General features: G+C 41.5%; 1 protein-coding gene across 4 annotated transcripts in view; it reads left to right on the top strand.

Moving 5' to 3' along the window:
• Window positions 1-23,453, top strand: part of TRERF1 (transcriptional regulating factor 1) — a 98,374-nt gene that overhangs the window by 6,543 nt on the left and 68,378 nt on the right. For all 4 annotated transcript variants that reach the window (XM_065751861.1, XM_065751692.1, XM_065751947.1 and 1 more), the window contains exon 2: window positions 20,957-21,012. The gene's annotated coding sequence lies outside the window, so the exon portion shown is untranslated. The remainder of the gene's footprint in view (window positions 1-20,956; window positions 21,013-23,453) is intronic.

Here is a 23,453-nt window from a genome sequence, read left to right as displayed (position 1 = left end):
AGAGAACGTATTGGTGGAAGAGCCTGTTTGTACCAGAAAATCAGCATAAAATAGTAATATAAAATAGTAAATAGTGCAATTTTTTTTTGCATGCAAATTTTCTAGTTACTAGCTAATTTTATGAAGTTAAGACTTGAACAGCAGTGTTAACAGCAGTGGGGTATTAAATAAAATGGGGATGCTGGCCATTCTTCACGTGATTCACATCTGCCACAATGATTAGTACTTAGAAGACCCTATGTAGCTAAGCTGAGCTTTCTTTTCCCAAAAATTCAGGCGACCAAAGCCCTGAGATGTAGACAGAGTTCCTTAAATAAATTCTCCGTTGCTTCCCTTTGGCTGCCTCTCGTTTTGTCTCATCCTGAGCATACGAGCTGGGTGGTCGTCTTTGGATTGGATGTGCGCTTATATCAGCAGCAAGAGCTCCGCACCTTGTGTTCTCTCTGGAGGCTGAAAGCAGCTACTTGCAATAGCTCCTGGGTTGCTGTGGGACTTCAGATAAGCTCTGTGGCAGTTACCGAAGCTGTGTCTGCTGAATGTGAGAGGTTGTAGTCCTCCAAACCGCAAGTTTACGTTGCGTGTAGCTCAGCTTTGAGTGCAGTGGTTTGGTTGCTGCTCGTGCCCCTGATGTATTGAAGGGGAGTGAGTGGGAGCAATCCAGTTGCTAACCCTATGAATTCTGATGAAACAAAAGAAATATTTCATGTTCACCTACATGAAGGCTTTTCAGGAGCGTTGATACTTCAGCCGTCTGTTGGCCTGCCGTGCAATTTGAATTCAGGCAAGGGTCTCCCACGTGGTTATTTGCATTTGTCCTATCTCTGTTTTATATCTGCAATTTCAGTATGTGCTTCCAGAATTACTTTTTCATTCATTTCCAATCATTCTTCAAAGATAACTGGCAAAACCAACAGGCTGGTTGTGATTTTACAGCAATAGAAGGTATAAAACTTTTGATCTCCTTGTTAAATGAGTTTTCTTCATGTGTGGGCTGGGTGTGTAGTATGTTGACTTAGTTCTTATTGATCAGTGCAAAAGTGTGAATTCAGCATCACAGCAATGATAATAAACAAGTATTTGCAGTGATATTCTAATAAGTTCCTGGCGAAATTAGGGCAGAAAACCTTCTCAGAGATTGACATGCTTTAGTGGTGAGATGTTCAACAAGGATGCTTTATATAAAAGGCTGAGTAAACCTGTTTGAAGTTCTTTCTTTGGCAGTGCAACTCAACAGGAGTATTCCAGGCAGGGCAGGATGCAGTATTTTTGTATGCATTTGAGGAGCAGCAGTGGCATTCTTGCCTCTGTCCAGAAGAACCCTCACCATCCTAGTCACGCTAGGATAGGATGGGTTTTTGGATTCAGCTATCTGCTTTATTAAACGTCTCTAAATGCAGGCAGTGAAGCATACATTGCCTTGCAGTCTTCATCTGCAAGAATGCCCTGTAAAGCATCCACACCTGCTTCTGTAAGTGTGCATGGCAAAGCATCAGTTACAGAGAGGAGGGAGAGAAATTGCTGAATAAGCAGACAATTTAAGTATGAAAAAGTGAGATTCATATTCATAACTGTGTTGAAACCAAATTTTATGAGTACAGGAGGGACATATCTTCATTTAAGATGGCAGTAATTCTTCTAAGTCAGAATGTTTGCAGAGGTGCAGGCTGGTAGTTTCTCCCTCTTCTTTTTGTTTCATTGATGCTGTGTGTTTTCAAGAGTAGAAGAGACTTCACAGTGGAGGTGATAGACAGAAATCCTCTGAATATTTTCATCATCTAGGCTTGTTCTGTTCTGTCAGTGGAGTAAACTGGTATCTGAGCTGCATGGATCAAGATAAAAACGAGTTGCTACTGCCTACGTTTGTGTTTGATAAAAGCAGAAAATGAGAAGAAAAATTTACCTGAAGAAAAGTGATTTTTTTTTCAGGGCTATGAAGTTTTGAAAGAGCTGGATTATAATGAACTTTAATACTTTTCTAAAGTTGCTGCTATTATAATGAAAAAGCATGAATAAGAGAATATGCCTTGCAGGTAAAATGAAAAAAGGCTTCTCCATTTGTACGCTCAAAAACCAAAAATGCGTTACAGAGGATGAATTTTACCCTTCATTTTGCTCATAGTAAAAATTAGCCTTTGAAGTTAAAAATGGCTTTAGATTTAAAGAAATAATACACCTGAGAAGGGAGGTGCACTGAAAAAAAGACACTGGGTTAAGTGCTGTTTTGTTAATGAAAAGCATGTACGGTAAGCTAACTGTGGCTGCCTGCATAGCAAGATTGTGCCAGATATGAGCAGGGGTGATAAAGTGCTAGCAGACTATTATTTCCAAGATTTCCAACTTTCAGAAGAAATTTTAATCAGAATATTGAGTGTGCAGTTATAAATGATAGCCTAGTACTGCAGAATTACAATAATTTATGAAGGGAACGATACTTTCTTGCTTCCAGTCTGTTAGCATGTGATCCCTAGGCTAACTAAGCGATCGTTAGTTAAAGTAGAGGTTCATTAAAATAACATAGGCTCATCTGGTTTAAAGACCAGCTCTCAGCCAGTAGGCGCTGGTCCAAAACTCAGGAGGCTGCGATGCAGACTTTGTGGAAGTGGCATGTAGACTGCTGCATGAAGCTGGTTGATAGAGAAGCTTCTGTTGGATTAAGTGCTCTTTGTATTGGGCCACATTTTTCAATTTTTAGTCATCTGCAGCAATGTGTGTTCATACTGTAGACAGCTGAACTACTTGTGTGACTGTTCGAAAGGAGGTGCAAGATTGGGTCAGTGTATTAAGGCAGCTCTTACTGTAGTTACATTATGCTGTAGTAAGTATATTTTTCTAGTTGAAGAGTTGTAATTACAAAGCAGGTGATGTGCTTCAGTGATGTGAAGAAAATCCTTAAATTTAAGCCCCATGCTATACTTAGCACAGTTTTTTTCAGGTGGAACTTTTACTTTCAGGTTATTTCTGGAAAATCCATACCGCCAATTATGTAAATGGCAAGAAATGAAAAAAGAGAACAAATGAACAGGGCATCTTATTTTAGCATCCATCAAATGTGAAGTCATACGTGGCCATTGTAGCTGTCTGTAGTATGTGCCTGCGTTGTTTGGCTGCTGCTTTTGCAACCAGCAGACCAGGTCACTGGTTCTTTCTCACATGTTTTGCACAGCTAGGTTGTCAGACTGCTAGCCAGAAGTGGGAACAGGGGATTTCTTTTGCTACCTCCTTCCTTATGGGTCTCAGCGTTGCGCTCATGGCAAACATGGGATCTTTTATGGTTGGTTGGTTGGCTTTTCTGCAGTTGTTCAGGCACGTACCTTGCATTTAGGTCAGTCTTGTCCCAAAGCAGGACATTTTGTACCTGCACCTATTGCCTATTAAAACAATAAGAACGTCTCCTTGAATGAAGTGGAGCCAGATGTCGGGTCTGTCTGCAGATCACAGCAAAGGGGATGGAAGAAGCAACATTCGAGTGAATGAACAAACTTTCAGGCTGACTCAGTGATGCACATACAGTATGTGCTGTGGAGATTAGTCACCACTTACTGTAAGCCTTTCTTTATGGTGCTTGGTGGATGAGCGGCTGTATCAGGCTGCCGTAAGCGAGCTTTGTAGGCTGGGAATTCAGGTAACTGTTATTTCCACAGTATTTTCCCATTGAACAGCAACAAGAAGAAAAGACAGAAAACCTAAGTCTTGCAAATTACTGAGCTAAAGGCAAAAGAAATCTTCTAGTTATCTCATAGTGTCGCTATCTTTCTTAATCTGTGAAAGTAGTAAGAAAGCAAATAAATTATGCAACAACACTTTTTTTTTAATGTAGAAACCTGTGCCTACATGTTATTAGTACTGTTCTGCCCTGTCCTGTGCATGTTGGTTTGATTTTTTTTTTTGCCTTTTTTTTTTTTTCATAAGGTAGTTTTCAAGCTGCGTTTGTGTGAAATACCAATTTACATGACGGTAACAGAAAAATTACAGGGAGGGATATTCATCTGTAAAAAGCACTGTTTTCATTTGCCAAGTAGAAACTTCAGGAAAATTACCCTCCAGGTTGAATTTTCTCATGAATGTTCTTAAGTTCTGAAATTATTTACTGGCATAATAGGTATGCAAAGCACTCAAGGCAAAGTTTGTATTCAAAGAGTTACTTTTTTGGGGAGAAGGTGATTTTACTATTTAAAAAAAAAGAAGGTAATGTAACAAAAAATGCATTAAAAAGGTGAAATTCTTGTGCAGTCTTCTTCTGCGTTTCTCAAATGCAGTAGCATTGTGTGAGGCTTCTAGTCTGTTTGGTGGAAATTTATTTTTTCTTAATTTAGCTGGGTATTTTTTATCATTATTTGATGCTCTTTCTCTCTGATCCCAACCTGTTTTGGTTGGCTTGTTTAATGTGTCCTTAGAGAAATGTTAATTTCAGCTGTGATTGTGCCAAAATTGCTTTATAGTTGTTACAGCGAGAATTTTTTTTTTGATAGTTTGTTTAAAATTACTTCCTCCCAAAAGAAAAAAAAAAAGCCAACAATCAAACATCGTGTTGAAGAGTGAGAACCAGACAGTGCTGGCACTGCCGGGTGGGACTGCAGTGGAGCTGCGTGCCTGTGCAAGTGGCTTGGCTCCTGCTCTCTACAGGATCTAATCCTGCAGTGGTTTGGAAGCCCTCTGAAGAGCAGGAATGAAGGCTGGAAGAGTTATTAAGTTGTGTTATCTCACACCATTTGTTTGAAATGGAAGCCAGATGATTTACATATCTCTGTAGCTTGGATCTGAAAAAAGATCTTATTTTTTTATTTTACCAGCCTTTGCATGGAAATGACATCACAGTTTATGTCAGCCATGCTACAGCATTCAGGCGTTTTTCTCCTCCCTGCTGGATTGTTTACTGAGTGCTAGCTCAGTGCTTTGAGTCTTTCCCTGCTGCCCCAGGCACGCAGATAACTTCATCTCAATTCAAGAGCCATAACTGCATCTTCATACAATGAAATATGAGAAATAAAGATCTGGTCTAAAGCCTTTTGAAGTCAATGGAAGTAGAGTTTACTTCATTTCTGTGTGCCCGACTGGATGTGGTGACCCTCTAGCAGCATACACTTTGTGGGATCACTGTCACAACCTGAGTGTCCCATGTGCAAAGCCAAGCTTGGCTTAGAGAAAGCTTTGTGGTAGTGATACATGCAGCAGAGCTCATACAGCCCTGCTGGGGCTCAGGCAGCTGTTGCGATGTGAAACAGAGGGCTGGGGTCTTCCTACAGTAGTTTGAGGGGTTGGAAGGTTGGAAACAGGAATCAAATCAAAGTTGGCATTTTGGAAAGTTGATTGCTGCCTTTGTTAATCATAAGGCAATTTTTAAGTAAGTCACTTCCCAGAGGAAAAATAAACACATTCAGAAGAGAGAGGAGAGAAATGTGATGTTGAATTCAGGTGATCACAAGCAGCAGGCAGTTTATGATGATGATGATGGTGGTGGTGGCACCAAATACACACAGAGACAAAGCAAAGTATAACCATCATCCAGACTCTTGTGTTTGTAAATTTCCAGGCACAACATTCTATACACAGCATGATTTTATTTATCTTTACTATCTGGGGAGGTCTAAGATGGAGGAAAGAACTGATTCCAGTTACTGAAAAGAAAAAAGTGTCATAACAAAGCCATCAATTGCTGTAATGAACATGGAGATTTGTGTTCTCTTCCTGTGTTTCTTTGGTCTTGGGAGGAGGAGAAGGAGGCCTTCAGGCTACGTTCAACAACAGCTTGCATCCATAGTTTTGGACCAGACTCTTAGCATGCAATAGTTGCAGAGTCCCATTCACACAGCTTGTACTTTTTTATGGTTTCCTGGCTCAGCTCTTCTGAAATAGTCCTCTGGAAGGGACTGGAGAGGCAGTGCAGGGTATGCCTGCAGGGAGCAGGAGCATGCACACATCCGAAGGGCTGTGCACAGACATGGCCAGGGGAGAAATGTGGGTCACGTGTTGGTATTGTTGTATGTGCATGTTGGAGAAGCGCGTGCTCACACACATCGTGATGGTGCCCCCTCAGAAAAACCTAGTTAAATCATGTGTCCCTTCTAGAGCTTGAGAGGAGCTCTTCATGAACATAGTTAGCTGTATGGCCATATGCTGTTATTTTCTCTTACATATGTTCTCTGATAATTGTTAGAAGCAGGTGTCTGTGAGCTGAGGCTGTGGTATTTTAAAATTAGACTTCTAATGGGGAGAAAGAATTGCATGACTACAGTGCTAGAAAAAAGGTTGAGTTGAAAATTTTGGCCTCTGAAGTTGGTGTTCCTCACAGGGCAGCAACATGGCTGTTAGCACTGCTAACAGATCTGTAGGTTGGTTGTTTCCCCATCTCTGACCCCACCTTTCCCTGTATGTAGTGCAGATCATCCTGAGCTGTTTGTGGTATCGCTGGTTGCTGTTGTGTTGTGTGCGTGTGTATTAGATCACCAATGATTACTACCACAGTTGGCTTTTTTTTTTTTTTTGTAACTTTTATTCTCTGAAGAAGCACAACTACTGAGAAGATAGGGAGAGACTTGTAGTCACTCTGGACTTGGATCACTGCAGCTGTGTTCACTGAAAATCATTTTGGGGCATTTCATGACAATAATGCCCCAGTATCTCAGGTAAATCTTTCATTCCATCTCTACATCCCAGTGAACAGCTCTCTGAACTGCCATTCCTTTTGTGTTTCAGTTGGGGAACTTACAGCTCAGCGATTCAGAATTAACATATTTCAGACAGTCAGAGAAGACATAAAATTATTTTTGGAGTGGCCTTCTTGTTTTGTTGTTGTTTTCATTTCTTGTAAAGAACTAGTAAAATAAAGAGCATATATGGAAATGGCAGATGTTGCGTTTTTTATTTTTTGTTGTTGTCCTTGTTTCTAAATTAAAGCAGACAAGAGTTTTCAAGATCCTGTAAAGAATGAGTTGTATAGTTAGTTGTGCGAGGAATCTTTTTCATCTGGTCACACATACGTACAGTGAATAGATCCAGGTTTAAAAAAATAAACTGACGCAACCCAAATAAAATAAAGATGAACTACTGCAAAATATCAATGGTTGTACTTACTAAGTTCAGGTTTTGCTGCCAGTTTTGTATTGATTCCTTTTTGTTGTTGTTGTTGTCCCCCATGTTCTTCCTTATGTAAGAAATCCAACTTGTGGCATCAGCTGTTCTGCTTATCCTTAGCAAAATGTTGGTAACTGAAAATTGGATCATGTGAGCCACGCTGTCATGCTCTGTGTCAGAAAACTGACAGTAGGTTATGAGTCCATTCCACTCCCATCTGTGCACGAGTAGTAACTTTTCAGTCTGCTGCTGCAGTGTGTTTCTTAGCTTGGATGCAGGAGGAGCTATGATCTCACGGCTTGACCGCAAACGTGCTTGGTGACACTCACAGTGGATGAGCTAGTTGCAGAATTTGGGTCAGCAGGGCAGTATCCCAATGAGCTGCCTGGCGCGGGACCCTGGAGGCTGCCACACTGCTCAGTGCAGTAACATAGGCTTGCTGTTGCTCTATTTGCCATCGAGACTTTCTGGAAGGATTTTACACTACAGAACTTCCTTCGCCCTGAGACAGTTATGGTGGTGTGACCCATACCACTTCAGAGCATTACTTAGGTAGATACTGAAATGAGTTTGTGCTTTGTAACTGAAAAGATGTACAGCACACAATGTGACTACATATGATATTCTTTTGTTTCTGACAGTAAGCTTAGTAAAGAGGTCTTCATATGCATATGTACTTGTGTACTGCAGATCTGAAGAGCAATAGTCATGCACATATATGCATTATAGTGCAGTAGTTTTCCTGTGGGGGGTTTGTTATTGTTGTCCCTTTCAGAAATTGTAAACCTGTAATTTTTCACGGGCTGGTCCTTGGCCCTCTCTGTGAGAGAGGCTCAATCTATCATGCTAAGAAAAATCAATATAAAGTCTAGAGGTTTATTTATAAAGTAGAGTGTGGAGAGAGGGTACAGAAATTCCATTAAAATGGCAGTTTAGTACTAGCTGTTTCTCTTTGGGACTAAGCTCCAATATTTTAAACTATTAAAATTGTTATGAGTGCTTTTAAAGTTCCACAAATCACATTAAAGCTTTCTAGTTGAAACTTGCCTTTATATAGTGCACCAGAACTCAGCTTATATATGTTTTTGGAATGTCTGATGCTGCCCTCAAACGTGGTTTTAGCATCCATTTTAGAGCTTTATTATAGTTAATAATCTTACAGGTTTGTGCTCAAGTGAAAATACCTGGATGTGAGAAGTCAGAATTTATTTTCCATCAAAAGCATGAATGCATGTATGTCTTTGTGCAGATGCAGCTCTGTGCAAATTATTTCTATGTAATCTATAGGCTTCTAATGTAATTTCATCATAATTGCTTGGCTTGGCACACATTACTTTCTTAGAAGAATTTATAAATTCTGGTGACTGTGGGTTATTTTATTGCATAGCAGTTTTCACCAGTGATGTGTTGGTCATCTACTCTGTATTTTCCATGGAAAGAAATGAGTGCTCATAAATATGATGCTGAAAGGTTTATGGGATAGTATCTGTATTAAAACTCTCAAATAGCAGAAGCAGTGGATTTGAAGTGTAAGTTTAACCTCTTCACAGTATCTTCCTGACTTGCTTTAATAACTAAAGAAGATTGGTCTTGAAACTGTTGAGTTCTAAATACAAATAGCATTGAATGGTTTTATGTTGGCATATTTTTTTTCCTGGGATGAGGAGATTTATTTCTAAGGAAAATACCATTTATTTTGTTCCAAAAACATCCAGAAATGAATGGTGAATTCATTTGGGCAAGAAAGAATCGGCTTGTTGCGGGTTTAATTGTCTTATCCCTAAAGAAGTGTGTGTTGAAAGGTGTTAGAACTGCTTGAGTCTGGACCAAAGGCAGGCTTCTCATCTCCAGGAGGCAAAGCAGATGTTGGGCAGCATGGTGCTGCACCCAGGCTGCAGGGACAAACTGCAGAAATGAATGTGACAGGAGGCAAAAGAGAAACTCCAATTCACCAAACATTTGCATTGTACAAATACGGGTCCTGTCACGTACTTGTATCCCTGCATACGACCAAATAACCTAATCCATCATTCCTATATTATTCATTCATCAGTTTTTCTTTTTTATACTAAATCACAGCCTTACACTACTTTATTTCTTGCTATGTTTGCTTGTATGTATTTTCCTCTCTCCTGGCTGTGTGAAGCTGGAATAAAGTAATGATCCCGGTAAGCTTAAAAAAAACCCAACAAGACTATTTACATCATGTTTACTGTTAAACTCCATTTGAAGCTTCAAGTAAAGTAGGCTATATAATTAACATAAGGTTAGAAATCTGGAAAATTCGTACTAGTGGTTGGAAGGAGGAGGCTTTGCAGGGAGAACAAACTTCTTTCTTTTATTTTTCAAAGTGAAAGCAACTAAAATTTGGATCGTAAGGTGCTTCACTGTTGAAAAGGGAAAAGCTTTTGTTGTGTTATACAGCTCTCAGCATAACTGGTCGTTAGCTTCCCTGCTTTTCATAGAATAAGCAAGTAATGTTAATGAGGATAAAGGAAAACAGCATCAGTAAAGAAAATAGAGTTACCTGCAAAGCCCTTTCAGTCTGGAGTCACCAGTCTGCCAGAAAGCAGGGTTGCAGGTGGGTTAATTGGATTTGGCCAAATTGTGATTGCTACAGCTGAGGTTGGTAGAGGCTCTTTTGCCCAGTCCCTCCTCCTCCCAGCTTCTTTCTTCCTGGGGAGGGAGCAGACTGGCTTCATCGTGCCTTGGTGCTGGTGTGTTCAGGACCGTGCAAAAATCCATGGGATAGTAAGAGAAGCTCAAAGGCCGTTGCAGGGTCTGAGAAGAGGCCAAGGAGAAAAAGTAAGGAAGGGCAAAGCATTGTGCTGAGGGCTTTAAAAGGCACATGTCAGAGCAGGATGTTGCCATTGTGCAGTGGTTGCCTAAGATAACTTTGAGAGGTTGATGTCATTGAATGAAAATAAAGATCCTTTTTTCTCCTACAGCCATCTTGCAGCCCTCAGAGCATCTAGGGAAGCTGCTCCCTTACTGTCCCTCTTTCCAAACTACTGCAGTCTATGGGTTTCTATTTCTCTATGGTTTCCCATTTCATAGAATCTACTAGGCTGAGAGAAGCATTTAAGATCATCAAGTTCAACCATGATGAATGTACTCTTATCCTCTTTACTGTGTGATTTTTCTCTTGGTTTCACAGAGGGTCTTACTGATCTTCCTTCACCCTGTGTGAGGGATATGGAAGTGTGGAAAAAAGCACATTTTTTGCAAACCACTTCCACTAGAGTAGGCCTGTTGGGTGTTATGTCTCCGTGGTGTGCTTCTGGTGTGGCAGTGCTTTAGGAGTATGTCTCTGTCTTGGTAACAACTGTTCCTTCGCTCACTTCCTCTTCTTTCAACAGACAGGGCTATGTCCTGCCTTTCTGTACTTGTCCTCATACCATAGAATCACCAAGATTGGAAAAGACCTCTGAGATCATCCAGTCCACCTGTCCACCTATCACCGGTATTTCCCACTAAACCACCACCCTCAGTACAACACTGAAACATTTCCAGAACAGCTCCAGGGATGGTGACTCCACCATCTCCCTGCCTCTCTGGCAGTATGTGGCATTGAAGGGTGTGGAGCTTGTTGGCTAGAGAATCTCAGCAACCTCTGCTAACTCCCATGTACACATGTGTTGGAGAGTTGGGTAGGCTTGGCGTGGTGCTGGGACAGTCCGAATGGGCTGTGGAGGAAAACAGGATGCACGTCTCCCTGCCTGTGGTGTTGGTCTTTTGCAAGTAGCAGTAAAAACACTATTTTTGTTGAGCATTGGCTGTTTCTGGTATCATCCTTGAGGAGAGCAGACTTGCAAGGTGCATAGAGCCGGCACTGCAAGCAGCCAGCACGTACTTCTTGTAATTGTTGAAATCTGTTGGATTGGAGCTGCACAGCTCAGATTTAGCTCTGGCTAGTAGCCAAAATAAGCTGTTCAGGTTTTTCTAAGGGGGAGCTGCCAATTGCTTTAGCTTCTAAAATTTCCTTATGGTCAGTGCCGCCCACTGGGTGAGCCTGGCTGGCCAGGGACTTCACCCATATTCCAGTGCATCCTTGTGCTGGGGCATAGCCCAGCTCCTAACGAGCTTTTCCCCCAGTAAGTTTTCCTGTTATGGGTTTGAGATATGGTGATGTGATGTTCTTCTTTTGGTTTAGCTATAGAGAGACTGTGTGTTTTTAGGATGTTCTATTTTATTTTTTTTTTTTGGACACAGACATTCTGTTTACCTCAACTAAACAGGTTTCACTTGGCTAGAAAGAACTGTCCTTCTGCAAGTCTGATGCCTTACAGGTCTGTGGTCTTGATAACTCTCTCTGAAACATGCAATAAAGCCACTATCTAACCAGCCTGGTGCAACTCCATGTGTGTTTGGCTTTGGGGAATTTCACCACCAAATTTCTGGTTTTGCAGCTTCTGCGGGTGGTGCACTGACCCTCTCCACCTCCTGGGGTAGTCCACAGTAGGGAAGAAAGGACTGCCTCTCTAATTTTTTCTTTTTTTTTCTTTTTTTCTTTTTTTTCTTTTTTTTAATTTTAATCTGAGAAGAGGAAGTGGTAGATACCAATCTTCCTCTGTCACACATCCTACCAAGCACATCTTGATGATGGCTACTCAAACTGTCCCCTAGCGATGTTACTCTACCATGACTAATTTCCTGTCTTTTATTTTGAAAACAGAGTCATCAGAGTTGGCACAGATCAGCTGGTGCAGGCTCTGGTCTGTTGTATAAGTGAAAACCTAGAAAGCATACTTCTGGGAAGAGATGCGGGAGACTTTTCTGGTTTTTTGTGCATGTGTGATTTGAAGAAAGGGAGGGCAGTAGTGAATGTTCAGGATTTTAATAGTTTAATTGGTGGATCTTGATTTCAAAATCAAGATTAAGTGCATTGGGATGCAAACTCTGCCAGGTTTGAAGAGTAACTAGGGCTGCAATAGTTAAAAATGTATACTGCTAGTTATAAATCTATAAAGCTCTGAGTCTCATTGGTGAGATGTGATCTACCTGTGTAATGAACACTCAAGTCCTTTCCTTGTTGTTTATACAGATGCTTGTCAGTAGTAGTTTGAGGACAGCACCACTTATGTGACTGTGCATGTTAGAAGTAACTGTTGGTTACACTTTCTAGATGAGATATTTTAACTAATCGGTGTGCAGGCACATGATTTTAGCGAATTCTTTGTGTATTATTTTCCTTGCTATAAAAATGCTCCAGGAAAGAAAAACTTTTTTTTTTTTCCACAGCCAGTAATTGCCATTCTGGGGAGAAAGTTTTTGTGTTTGTGTACATGTGCATGCTTTAAAGAAGAATGCTGACTGAGCAGAAGTATTTGGTTGAGGTATTAGTGATTTGGTAATGTAGGACCAGGTATTTATGTTTACTTTGTTGTGTGCCACTTGTTTAAAACTGAATGAATACTAACATGCACTTGGTTTATATACAGCTGCAGATGTTGTGAAATACAAAGCACTGAGTAGAATAACAAAAGTGAAGTTAATTCAAGGCACCTATTACAATTAACTGAGTTGCCTGGCGAAGTGCATTTAGAGTGACAAGAATCAAGAATGGGTCCCACTTTGATGTGAGCAATTATAATGACAGCAGAAATCTGCTAGAAGTGTATTTTTAAGGCCAGTATCATTTTGATAACTGAATACCATTTTTCTTTCTTTCTTTTCTTTTCTTTTCTTTTTCTTTTTTTCTTTTTTTTTTTTTTGAATTTGTAATGGAGCTCTAAATGCAGAAGAATTTCAGTGTACTTGGTAGAGTTCCTGCAGGTCAGCATTAGCCTGGCAGCTTTCATTTGAGCCTCACTTCCTCATTGGTGAGAAATACTACCCTCATTCTCAAAAAGCTTTGGGGAAACTGGTTGGACACTGATCAGAAATAAGTGTTCTCATTTAAGGGAAAAAATAAAATCTTTCAGACAGATTGTTTCCTTGGAATGTGAGGAGGAACAGTGAGCTAAGGTGCTCCCTGTTTGCAGCCTTGGTCCTAGCACTGACTGGAAAAAACCAAACCGCTCTCTCGGGAGGCTGGGTGAATGAGGGTCAGCAAGCTCCTGGGATGGCAAGAACCTAGCTTTTTTTTTGTTCATTTTCATTTATTTGCAGTGTGTTGCAGTGAACAGCTTCAAAATGTCTTTGCTCTTCAGGAATTGTTTGATATTAAATTTGTTGGAAATGTGACTAGAATATCATTGTGAAAGCCCTACTGAAGTGTAAAATATATCAAGTTAAAAAAAAAAGCAAACAAAAAAAAAAAACCTTTTCCTTTTTTAATACACATAAGTAAAACTTTTTCTTCCTTCTTTAAAGCTGCCCTGGGAAGCAAGGGCAGCAGGTTATGGCATGGCCACTCACTTTTTCAGCTGAAGCCTGTTGAGTCCCTGCTCCAGGTTGTGCAGCCACATGAGAAGCAACTGGTCACACGTGTGTCTCAGTTGCCCACACTTCATATAGATGCTTTCTGGAGTGTTGTAATGGGATTTTGTGGGATTGGGCTATGAATGAGCTTCTCAATGCGCTATCAATGACCCTTGTCTTGGTAGAGTAAAGAACAAAATTACATGTGTGCTTCCTAGAGATATGGTAAATAGAAGAGCAGTCTGCCTTTTCTGTTAATAATGGCTGGTGCAGGTTTTACTGAATTGCGCTTGCTGAGATTTAGAATGTCTATTCCAGCTTCCCCTGATGATCCTGGCACCTAAGCGCTGTGATGCTGGTTGTGCTGTGCTGCCTTAAAGACAAGTAAAGAGGCAGCAGGAAGCAGGTTTGCAAGCTGTGCCCGCTTCTCGGATTCAGAAAGCAAGTGACATCAGTTGTTTGCAGACTTCAAGTCGTAACTTTTCATAGCAGTTCTCACCGTTCCCACTTGATGAAGAAAAATGCCTGTGTTCTGTAGCACTGATGTGGTCGTGTTCTGAACTTCTCACAGTGCCGTTAAGTGCAGGCGTGTTACGGTAACTGCATTGAAATGGTTTCTGTTTGTATTGAAGACCTGATTAGCTAGGAAGGAGTGAGAGTCACAAGACAGTAACAAGAAGTACTGGCGAGGTTTTTGATGTTTTTTTTTCCTATCTGCCCATTTAAGTGTGTTTTATTTGCTTTCATTTGCATGTCAGACACTGAAACAATAACATGAAACAGTTTTGATTTAGAATCCTTTGGGGTAATGCATTTCAGTCAAAAAGTGTGGCAAAACTTGCTACTATTTAAAAGTAAATGCTCTAAACGTTCTGGATCTGGATTTTTTTTCTCCTTTTGAAATTTTAACTTGTAGATGAATTCTTTTCAAGTGCTACTACTGCCTTCAGAAATAAAAACCCAATACTCTGACTGGCATGGGGTAATCTTGAAACCTGTGTAGGATGTACACTGACCTAAGAAACCCATGAGAGATAATTACAACCTTTCTTAGTCCATACACAAACACACTTTACAAATGTTTTTGCATGCAAGGAGTGTGAACCAGTTACATTTTGGAAGCTAGATATGGATGGAAAATGGACTATGAAGGAGATGCTATTTCAGATAATTTTGACAAGTTCCAGATGTAAAAAAATAAAATTATAGCATATTAAATTATTAGGCATCTTTACTAGGGTGTAAAGAAGATTTATACTGTAATGAAATATTGCTATAACCCAATTTAGAACTTGACGAATCTGGTTTTATAGGGCTGAATTATAAGGGATACCTCATTATTTGAGGGAAAAGCTTTTATTGTTATTTTTGGCACCCTTGTCTCCTCTTTGGTTGAGTTGTGCTCTGCAGGAGCTGCTTTGGGCAAGATGTCTCAGCTGATGCTTTTCAAGGGAGCAGTGCAGGATGAAGTCATCATCAAGGATTGCAGCCGGGTGAGCCTTTTTTTCCACGTCTGGTCACTGATTTCAAGTTAAAGGCTTGCAGTCCACATTGCTCCTCTGGACCAAGAAGTTGTAGTTCTACTCTATTGTTGGACATATCTTAGTGATGCTGTGTATGTGCAGTTACACAGCATTTAGCTATGCTAAAATTGCATTAATCCTTCTTTAAAAACAAACTTTAAAAAGTCACATTCTGTCTTTCTTGATTGTCTCTCCCTTTGAACTGAAAACATCCCATAGTGTGTTCTCAGTATGACCCACCGTTATGGCTTGCAGCAGACCATAGAAATGGATATCACAGGAGAATATTATGTGCTCTGTTTTGTAACTGCTCAAAATTTTGGTTAGCGCATACCTCTTGAAACATCTTTAGAGACCACTTAGGCTGTTGTTGCTGATCACAGATCCTTTCCCCACTGAGAAGCAAAACTGGAAACAAATGAAGTTTGTGCGTTTGACTGAAGTGAAGAGTGAATTTTTGCTTGAAATATTGTTTCTTTATAGAGTAATGAGTTTCTTGTGTGCAGGGTTTGTTCTTCCTTGGCATGCAAAATGATTGATTTCAAGCAAATTGCATATGCTTGCAGCTACAACCATATATGCACACATGAGTGAGCATTTGATGGGTCCAGCTCAGATTTTTCTCCCCTTTCTTAGAGGAGAGGAGCACTTCTGTCTCTGCCATCTGCAGCCTCCACACCCCATGGTTCTGCGTGCACCCTTCCTAGCATGTTGTGCATGTGGAACAGTGTGGGGAGAGCATGGCTGGGGTTTTGTGTGGTTGGGTGGGAGCAACAAAGGGAGCATTGGCCTTCTATGGGGCCTCGAAGTACTGAGTGTTTAGAATGACTTGCTGGTAAGCAAACTTTTGGAAGTCCTCATTTGGAACAGTCACAGTTTGTTGTGTGCTGAAAACTATTTGCTGAGCTTTAGAGACCCCTTTGTTTAGTCTTTGCCCCCCACTGTTTAGACATCAGTAACCAGGTGTTATGCCTCTCTCTGTAGCCTTAAATTGCACTTTTTTTTTCCTGATGTAGCCATCGGATCAAATTATTTATAAAATGAGGACATCCTTTTGAACTTCATGTGTAAACAGTTCTCTTAAGTATGTGCACAGGCAGAGATCCTTGTCTGTTTATCCACGGTTGAAGCCCGGATATTAATAAACACTAATATTAAATAATGCATTTTTCCTCTCAGTCTGCATCTGAGTTCTCCCTTCAGGGCTCAGTTTTTTCCTCTAGGCTACCACAGGAAAACTTCCATCCCAACCCTGATGGAAGTACCAGCTGCAGTGCATCCCTGCTGCCGTGACTTATGTGAGCTAGGGCAAGGCAGCGAATCCTTCCAGAATGGCTCCTGCCAGGCAGGTTTCAGCAGAATCAAAGCCATGGCTGCAATCACTTGGCTGTGCATTTGAGCACCAGGTCTGCCATCTTTGGGCTGTGGGATGGGTTCATTTGCTTTGGAATTGACAGTTAGAGCTCGAAGCCTGCCCAGGTGCCATTGAATATTTGTTTGGAGCCAAGTTGGTGCTGGAGTATGGTTAGTTGTGAGGTATCTCAGCAGGCAGCAGAGTGCTTTAGAGGTGGTGGTGGGGCTCTCTATATGCTCCCACTGCTGCATCCTCCTGTGTGGTATTTGCCTGCAACTTGAAGGGGGAGATAGAGAAATTTGAACATGGGCTGTGAAACATGCTGAGAAAGGTACATCTTTCATCAGTCTTAGAGGTACTGGCTGCTGCCAGGGCAACTTCGTGTATGTTGGGGAATTTATTTTAGCTCTCTTGACTTCTTTTTTTTTTTTCCAACACAACTTTAATCAGCTGCTTAGCCAGTGCCAGCAAGGTTTGCAAATCAAAACCAAATCTGAGCATAGCACTGTGCTAATCTAAGATGCACTTCGATTTCCTGCCTAGAGCTTTTCCTCCTGGCTCTGGTTCGGTGCATGTACAGTACTGTATGCTCAGAAATACCTTTTAGACACTGAACTGCTCAAGAAATGTGATAACAGCTGCTCTGACTCTGTAATTGCTGTGTTTGTTGCCGGCCTGCTTAATGGTTAGGAGGTGGATGTTTGGGGTCAGGTTGTCTGCAGAGGAGTACTAGATTTGTCAACATCTCACATGGAGTGGTTCTTCTATGTTGTAGACCGCTGTGTTCCTACAATTAGGCAGAAGTGTTCTCTATCATTAATAATAATCCCCATAAGAAATGTTACACAGTGCAAGTAGTGTGTGAGCAGAATATTATACATAGCACATACATTGTACTGATGCAATCCTGAGCAGTCTAGCTCTGTTGTTTGTGTAAAAGCAGCCCCTCAGAGTGCCGTGATCTTCCACCAGCAGCACAGTGGCTGACTTTCACTTTCCGTACTGTACAGGGTCAGTGTAGAAGGGAGTTTGCAATCTGTCCTCAGACTCATTTTTACAGGCTGGTCGGCCTCCCTCTGTGTGGGAGAGTGCAAACTGCTGCTGGAGGCATGGAGGAGGGATTAGCATTCATCTGTTCTTTTCCATCTCATAGGCATAGGAAGTTTATGAATGTGCTGCTCCTTTCAGGAGCATTTCTTCTTGCCCCTATGTGAAGACCACAGAGAAGTTGGTACGACTGCATTGGTTGTATGTCCCTGATTCACTAAGAATGTGAAAAAGCTGAACATGGCAGTGCTTTTTCAGAGGTCAGAAGGGAGATTGGAAGGACTGGTGCAAGCCTGGGGCACTTGGTAGGAGAGTTTTCCCAGTGTTCATGTTTTTGAGGCCCTGCCATGAGGGGAGCTTCTATCCATCTATCTGTCTGTCCATCCGTCCCTCCATCCTTGCCCTTCAGCATCCTCCCAGTGCATGTACCGTGGTGTTGCATGCTGTGCAGGTGATACATCTGCTTCTGTCTCCCTCCTTCCACAGCAGCACTGGCCTCCCTGGCACTTCTGTTTCCCCTGCAGAACCAGCAACAGCATTGTGGTCCCCAGGGTGTCCTGCTGCTGCCGCCAAATTAGAGTATTTCTCTCAATTAGGAGCCAGGCATTCCTTCATCTCCCCATCCTAATGGGGAGTGGTTAATAGTTATCATTTGCTAATTTAGGTGTCTGGAAGGTTTGTTCTCAATGAACTGCAATCTGGAGATCTCGCTGCACCTTCAGTTTGTAGGCCCTACAGCTGGGTGGGCAGTAGGTCCACCCCACTTCCTAGCATGGGCCTGGTGCCAGGTGGTCTGCAGGGGATGGGGCTGCTGGCATGGGTGGTTGTGGGTGGCATTACAGCACCTAGGGAGCATAACAAGCACTCTGCACAAATGCAGTGGTTTTGGGTGGATATGGTAGGGAATTGTTGCTAGCAGGCATCGGATGTGCAGAGGTTGGTACAAGAGAAAGGCAGGGGGAAGGAAGCACAGCTATTTGAGGGGCTGTTTGGTCTGAATGGATCTGTACAGAAGCACGCCACAGGGCTGAGCTTCCCTGCTCAGGCACGCCTGCGATCACGTTCCAATTGGGCTCAGAGAAAACGGGAACAGCACCATCTGTGTCCCACTTTATTTTTAAATAAAGTAAAATTCTGAATGCCAGCCATCTGCCAATGGCAGCACATCCAACATGTGTCCCTTTGTCCGAGGTGGAGGAGGGATATGGCATGGCTGATGGGAGAGCTGCAGGTACGTGGGCCAGCTGCTTTGCCACAGCAGCCCTGCAGTGCAGCATGGTGTCTGCTCTGCTGTCTTCTGTTGTGCCAAAACAGTGGTACACAGCAGAAGAGAATTTGGGTCCCTTCCCACTGATGGGATCCACAACACTTATGAAACTCAGGAGAAGGTGTCAGCATTTCTGTGGAGGGGGTTGCAACATTGGTGTGGTTTGGAGCTGCTGTACTGATGATTGAGGCAAGGAGACAGTCATCACTTTTTTTTTTTTTTTTAACTTGTAGCCTGGTCACTGGGCATATTGTTGCTTTGGAAACAGTTTAGGTTGTGGTTTTCTATTAGTTGGCTATTAAAATAGGTCCACTATCTTGATGGGAGGTACTATGAGCTAGCCTGGTGCAGGAACTGAGCAGACTCACTTTGCTTTCATACTTTTCCTTCCAGGTTCTCCCAGCAAATTCACCATCAGTTTTTATTTGCTTCTGAAAGTGCTCTTCCTGAAGACAATAAGCCTTGTCGTTCAGTGTTGTACTTTTTTTGTCAGGTACTGAATCCGTTCCCACAGCTCTGGGTGAATGTCAACACTAGCAGGGCAGTAGAGTGTTAAAAATATATATATTTTTCTTTTTTAAAGTCTATTAATTAAAATATTTACATTGGAAGCTGAAAAACATTTGCTCCTTGAGTAAAACAAACTTCTCCATTGTTCTTGTACGATTGTTGCAGACTGTCTGAAAATAGCCAGGAAGAGGTTGAGCCATGAGGAAAGTCAGGGCTGGCAGGGGAATAGGAGCACAGCAATACTCGGCTGGCCAGTGGTTTTCCAGTTCCTCATCATTTTCTGTTGTGAGAGCTAAGGGACTTCTTTGTACAAAAAACAAACAAACAAAAAACCCACCTTCAGTGAAATAATGTTGCTAAGGTGTTTCTGGTAATGCCAAAACCAAAACGATCAGTGGCCTTATGAATAAAAGATATTTCTGAATGAAGCAAATGGCAACTGAGAGGAGGAAATAAGAGGAGGGAGTAAACTGTACCAGTAGAAGATGAGGAAATGGTATTCAGTATATGACAGCTTTCTTTTTATCTCTACAAGGCTGTGCTAACTTACACGTAAAAAAAGAAAGCATGCCACAGAAAGGTAGCAGGACCCCAGCTCGCAGCAGTTCTCCTGGCTGAGGACCTGAGTACTGTTCTGTCCTGCTGGTGGGGAGATGGTGGCACGAGTTTGTGCTTTAGGCATGGGAGTGCTCTTTGCAGAGTCATTACAGCAAACATAAGTTAACGTGAAAATAATTAGCTTTAAGTCCTTCAATTCCTGCCATATCTCCCCAAGGATAACTGGGCTGAGAAATGAGTCTTTTAAAAGGACACCATCCCTATTCTCTCATAATGAGCCATTTCATGTACATGTTTCTGAGCTTTTTCAGCCTGGTGGTGGGCTAACAAGCTCTGATGTTGGTGGGCAGAGTGTTGAGAACACTAGCAGTGCAAGTGGTGGGGTTTGTCTGGTGGGATATTATCTCCTGGGCTCACATTTCTCTCTCTAGGTAGTCTCATGAGCTTTTCAAGGTATTTTTTTCCAACTGGAAGTCTACTGACTGGCTGAGTTTAGCAGGTCATGCCTCCGTTACTTAACTGTGTCATGGCAGGGTTTGTTCAAGCCCAAGTCTGTCACAGTTTTAGATAATTAATTCCAAGGTTGCAGCATTGTTTGTTAGGTTCATGATATTCTTTGGGGATCTGCGGTGTGCTAAATTGCATTTTGCTTACCTGAAAAAAGCTTTGCTTCATTGAAAGATGGTTTGTAAAGGTAGTAAAAAATTAAATGCACTTGATCGGGACATCATTTAAAGTTGTGCATGAGAGCTTTGTTCTATCAGTATCTTGCACGCTTTTGCCATATTTAAGAAAGACTGTTCTGACAGTTTTTTGGCCTGCAGATAAAAGGTGCACTGTACCCTGGCTTGATACGCTGACAGAAAATTGTCTCCACAATGTGTAAGGCTGCTGTGATTATTTCTAGCCATTACCATTGGTCTCATTTTACAACTGTGCAGATTATATAATTTGATGTTCATTTAATTTAATGAGAGGATGCTGCAGACTTATTTATGACTCGGTAGGGCAACCTGTATGCCTTGGCCACCTCTGTTAACCTTTCCAAAGGAGGAAGAGCGTGTTTCTTACAGAACATGTTACAACATCATTAATACCTTTATATCCAGGTTTCCCAGATTGCCGCAGACAGGAGGGCGATTTGCCTGGGGTGGAGATTATACTGGAATGGGAGTAGAAGTTTGACTTCTTTCTTGAATTGCTTATTAGTCTTTTGTTGTAAGGTTATAGGGTGGTATTAATGGACTTTTCCTTTTGTTGCAGATGGAATTTTGTGACTGGCTGGATTCTGAATAGGGCAAGGACATGTGTCTGATAAGGTAAGAGAGGGGGTAAGATAAACATCTTCTTACACAAAACAGTATCACTGGTCTTGCATTCTGGTTGAAGACAACTGTTTCATTCTCTGTCAAAACTCTGCAAATAATTGATGTGCTTATTTTTACGTTGTCTGTTGCTGATCCTCAGAGCAGAGATCATTTTAGTTCTGTCTTGCTTTTGTCCATCTTTTCCCTTGTTGGATTGATGTACGAAGTCTAGACAACAGAAATACCAGTCTTTCAGGGGTGGGTTTAGCCAGATTGGTTTTACCTATCTTAGCATTGTAGAGCTTTCTTAAAGTTACAAGTGGGGTAAAAGCCTTTTTGTTTAGGTTTGGGATTTTCCCTCCTTCCCTGAGGATGTCTGAAAAGTAAAAAGATCTTTGAGCTGTTTTGGGTCCTGTGCTTTGAAACTTGTTTTTCCTGTTGCAATATTTTCAAAATTAGATTGTTTTTAGTAAGATAAAATGTGTATGAGTTAAAACTTCCAAGTCTGAATGTGAAACAAGAATTTTCTGTCACCAGTGTGCTGAAGGAAGCTGTATGTTTGCTGATTTTTTAATAGCAACGTTTTAAAAAAAGCTGTGTTCAGATAAAAACTGAAAAAGTTTCTGGTCCAGATGCAGAGGAGTAGGTGTCTTTAATGCTGAAGCGTTGGAATAACCATACTGGAATGACAAACAGCTGAACATAGTAGTAGTATGATGCAGGCACTGTTTTTCAACTTGCAGTCTATCTAGCTTGTCACTCTCCTGCTCATTCATTTATGTATTTCATTTTGTCTCCTGTTGTCCTGAGTTCTGTGTAACTCGGAGGCCTCAAAATCCCTATTGTTCTTTGAGGCCGTTGGTTGGAAAGTGTAATGAAAAGAGCTGAATGCATGATGTCATTACATGAGGATCAGGACTAAAAGCCTTTTTCCTTCAATTCAGAAATTTAGCTCTTGTAGCCAGACGTGATTTATTTTTTTTCCATTTCAGTTTTGTTTGCTTAGTGGAGTTACTGTTTTGGAGGGTGGCTACCCAATCAAGAGTTGAAAACTTTAGGTGGCCCTTAGCCCAGCATGGAGTATGCAAGAATCAAAGGCTCACTTGTTTCGTAGTCTTCTGCAAGTGTTGGACAGTTTTCCCTTTGTCTGTTCTAGACACACCCTTCCATATCACCGTTGAATTGTACTATGAATATTTAATTTAATGGCTTAGGAGTCCACCTTTGAGTAGTCAGTATGCACATAGCAGGTAAAATACAGCTCTTCAGGTGAGAGGTCTGGCAGTCTGCAGTGCTATTATGTAAATGCATACCTTGCTTGTTATGTAAACCATCTTCTTCACTCCCACATGTTGGAACTGGCCTACCTATGTTCCAAGAATGGGTAATTACATCTGCATTCAAGACTTCTTAGAGTGTTCAGCTGAGCTGAACTGCCATCCCCTTGAGTGGTGGCTTTCAGCATCACCATGATGGGGGCCACAGCCATGGTGTTGCCATTACCCGTGTGGAGTCACGCGTGAGTTAACTGTGAATGTTTGTGTTCAGGCTGATTTGGACTAGCAGATTCTTTTGATTTTGGAAATCATTTTATTTTTCTGGTGCAAATGCAGTACTGTGGACTCTGCCTCAGTACTCTCTCAGCTGCTAGCTTTCTTAAGGTACTGCTTCTCATACTTACTGGATTGATCTAAATCATTCGTTTTTTTTTTTTAATAGCATTGCTCTTTGCTGCTAAGTGGATATTCATAAATCTGTGTTCTTTAAGCTGGGCAGTTTTATTTATTTATTTGGCCTACACAGTCAGATCCAGAACAGACACTGAGGGACCTTTGCATCTCAAGCATGTTCTGCAGCTTAAGGTGTTGATACCTTTTCTCACCATGGCTTTATTGTCAGCCCCTTGTAGGTACAAATAATGAGTCCAGTCCTAAGAAATCATAGGATTGGCTTTGAAATGAGATTCTGAGAGTGAAGTTAGCACTTCCTGCTGGCTCTCGTCTTTTACCTCTAGAAGGTTGTGCCTTTGCTTTGTGTGATACCATTTCAGGGTTGAAATTAATCTGGAGCTACGAATGTCCATACCTCTTTATCTTCTCTTGGCTATCAGAAGGACGTCATTTGTTCCTTCTACAGCAGCCTGGGACAGAGGTGATGCTGTCCTACTTCCTGTCTTCCTCACAGGAAGAAGACGATGGTCCTGTTCAAACTCTTTCTTACTCAAGGCCACCGTTGTCTGCTGTTCCTTGTTGTTACGTATATATAGTTGCTTACAGTTGTAATGGAGATTTCCTAACCTGTTCCCTGTTACTGCTACTTCTGGTGTAGTACTTATGAAGCATTCACAAGATGATCGTGAGACACGATGCGCTTGTGCTGATGTTGATGCATGCCAGAGCTTTCACCCAACACATTCTTTTCCTTTCCCCATATTTCCCTGTGCCTTTCTTGCT

The sequence above is a fragment of the Cyrtonyx montezumae genome, unplaced genomic scaffold (genome assembly GCF_038088225.1).
Source record: "Cyrtonyx montezumae isolate F1298 unplaced genomic scaffold, pur_monq_1.0 scaffold_0, whole genome shotgun sequence".
In the NCBI taxonomy this organism is placed as follows: domain Eukaryota; kingdom Metazoa; phylum Chordata; class Aves; order Galliformes; family Odontophoridae; genus Cyrtonyx; species Cyrtonyx montezumae.
Note: the sequence above shows the minus strand (reverse complement) of the source record. Positions and strands in the feature narration are given on the sequence as shown.